Source organism: Cydia fagiglandana, chromosome 12 (genome assembly GCF_963556715.1).
Source record: "Cydia fagiglandana chromosome 12, ilCydFagi1.1, whole genome shotgun sequence".
NCBI classification, from domain to species: domain Eukaryota; kingdom Metazoa; phylum Arthropoda; class Insecta; order Lepidoptera; family Tortricidae; genus Cydia; species Cydia fagiglandana.
This window is the reverse complement of record NC_085943.1, coordinates 19,382,509-19,386,036: the sequence shown is the minus strand read 5'-3', so window position 1 is coordinate 19,386,036 and position 3,528 is coordinate 19,382,509.

Here is a 3,528-nt window from a genome sequence, read left to right as displayed (position 1 = left end):
CACCTACATGCAAATTATTATTTTCCGCTACGTGAAGATTGTACAGGTCTGCGTTAAACATTAGGATTTAAGTGGCGACTACAAATTTCACAATACCTCGTAATTTTTACTTCATCAAATAATTTTGTATGACTTTTCATAACACAGTAGCGAACGGATAGTCCGTACACCCTGAAGAGAATGTAACTTGGCTGACAATCCCTAATTTCTCGCCCTCTTTAGTATGTGATAATATACCTATGTATTTACTCTTATTGCCTTTGTGCGATATTACGGTGATTGCATACCTACTTAATGGAAACCGGATGTTCGGTTTGGTGACCATACACCATGTACGTAGTACTTAAATTTGACACTCATGCGCTAGTTATCCTTATGCCTCTCCACTCCAGAGCGTAATGACAAAAACTAATCATAATTGACTTTTTGTATAACTATGTATCCCTCCCTCCTTAAACTAATAACGCATAGACAGATAGTCCCCATACGGCTAACCTGCCAAAAGTGAAGCCGAAACACGATCGATGTGTGCGTGGAACGCTCGTGTTTTACGCTCAGCAAACACACACATATATACAAAATATGTTGCCAGTATTCATTTACTTCTCTCAAAGTAGAGGAATTTTAACAACATCCACACTTGGTTATTAATAATTTGGAAGTGTGTAGATTCGATTTTGTAGCAAAAGCTTTTTGTTTATTTTGGGATTTGTTGCATTTCTGTACTTTGTGAAATAAGGATTAAATAAATAGCTGATAAGTTTTTACTATTTTTATTTATTTAACAAATGTGCATAAAATAATAAGAATAAATTTAAATAGGACAGAGCATATTCGACTGTGTTTAGTCCGTTTCCAATGTTTCCATATTGCGTCATTCCGATCAGTCAGAAAACTGAAACGAACATGACGCAAAATAAAAATAAGCAAAAAGTAAATACTTACCTAAAAAATTAACTTAATTATAATTTTCTATAATTATACAATGAAATTTAATTGAGCGTATTTATTTTAGAATGTAGACGTCATGTCCCATTTGGAGGAAAAAATATTCACTACACTGGCAACATTTAGAAGAAATGGCGGCTGACGAAAATTAGGATTTTTGTATTTACGATTATGTAAAAATATCACATTAATCTCGATACTTACGCATGTAATGTAATATCATGCGGTTTGTTTTTATTATATGATGTGTTGTGACACCCATTCACTGTACAAACAACCATCTTTCCTGTAGTTTTTGATTTTTAAACGGGAGGTGTACACAAACCGATTTGACTTTGAGTACTGCGAGGGCCGTTCGAATACGATGATACGAGTGTGACGTGACGTCGCACTTGAAATGGCTTCACTGGGGGTGTACGAACTAGGAATCTATGCCTTATAAATCTATGCCTCCCTCCTCAGTCGTTCACTCTTGACAGAGTGGTCGTGGTTGTATGATGAGACGTATCTATTGTGGATAACGCAGCCCTCGCAATGTGCCTCCATTTGCCACGGTCTTCGGCGTTACAGGAACATTGGACTATGGTGGTTTGTGTCGCAGATTTTATCAGGTTCATCCAGCGCGTAGGTGACCGACCTCGTGACCGCTTGCCTTCAACTCGTCCCTGGACAACGAGACGTTCCATGGAGACGTTCAATATTTCTTTATGGCGCAGAAACATGGACGGTGCGTCTGAAAGACCGACGCAAAATTGACGCACTCGAAATGTGGTGCTGGCGGAGACTACTGCGTATTCCTTGGACTGCGTTTCGGACCAATGTTTCGATCTTGGAAGAACTCAAAGTGAAGGAGAGATTATCGTCGACTGTTCAAATACGAATCCTCAAATACTTCGGGCAAGTTACACGAAACCAAAACTCCATAACTATGTATAGGGGATATTAAAAGATTTTTGTACAATACAGAGAATTTAAGTCCACGACCGGCTGCCAGTATTCTTGATGCAATATTTTCCATCTGACCATCATATGACATAACCGGTGATTTTGCTGTAATAACATTGACTTTTCTTTTAATGTGCAATCCTCGTATTCAACATTTCCTGGCACTTGAATCTTTTTGTCATCGTAAATTTAAACAACGCATTTTAATATAAATAAAAATAATACGAGACTGCTTTAGTTTATCTCATTTCACTGCGCAATTGTAGTTTTTATTTCATTTCATATCTAAAACTGCATTAAGGACCGCAGGCTCTCGCTGTTGGAATTTTAAAACAAATGCTCAGAGCGGAGCGAAGTGTCTCAGAGTAATATTTCGTTCGGAAAGTTGCCAAGGCTCGATTATTGCGCGCCACTCCTAGCAATCGCTACTTGGCACCAACCCTACAACTTTTTATTGTCATCTGTCTACAGACATAAAAAACGAATTCTTAACTTGTGATTATTATAAAAAGTAAAGCAAACTTTATAATCTAGACGTGGGCATCTGAACTTGAGTATAAAGAATATGATAACATATTAATCATAAAAATGAAGTAGGCCTTTCCAAATTAAATTAATGAAAAACATAAATGCTTCAAAATCTAGAACAATTTAATACATTTTAAAAAAGCTTATCTAATAAGCCAAGTGCGTTGGTTGGTTAACCTTTCTGGAAAAGCGCATTATACATGCTCTATTTGTGACGTAACAAGATTAAATATAAGCGTTGCTTACATGTTGCAAGTTAATTACATCGAAAGCCGTGCAAGCGCTGTGCTACCGTTCGTTCATTAGAGCTTGGAGTGCCTCAAGGCTGCGTAATGGGCCCGGTACTTCTCGTTGTGAGCACCAACGATGCCTCCTTTGTTGTGAATGTGCCGTGTATACACAATCTACACTCGTCCCGTCTCGGCCCCACCTGCAACGATCGTTAGGACCACACGAATACCGCATTGTTTGTACAATTAGTTCAACTGAACAGTTTTAAGTACAGTTTGTAACTTAGTGGGTACTAAGTCGGTTTCGGTTTTAGTCTGTAAGTTACAATGGTTTGTGTGACCTATATAGGTCACATAGAACTAGTTTACTTTGTAACAAATACAAAGAAACCTACATAATTGTTTTGATGACTGAGAATTGAAAAACATGAAAATGCCGAAATTGCAAATAAAACATGTTTGTTAAATTATACTGTTTATTTTCTCGAATCTGTATAATAAAACAAGCCATTTAAATGCTTTTAAGCCTTCAATTCCCCTTCTCAAGACATTTAAATCCTAATATTTCACTCAAAATTCTTCTTATAATCTAACACTGCAGAGTACTTGAGAACCTGTTAATGTTAGAACATTAAAGCCTTCAAAGGGTGTCAATATTTCAGTAACAAGACAATTTACATTTGCGTGACAAAATCATATTCAGTGTTTACAAAGTAAATAATTCATGCTTAATACCGCCTGCAGTAAGATTTCCGGACGACGATGAAAGCCAAAAGGCTCGAGATAAAATAAATAATTTTTCAAGCGTGAGGAAAAAGACTGATGTCAATAATTTATTATTTTCGTTTCCTTTTAAAGCGATGCCATTAGCGGGCCG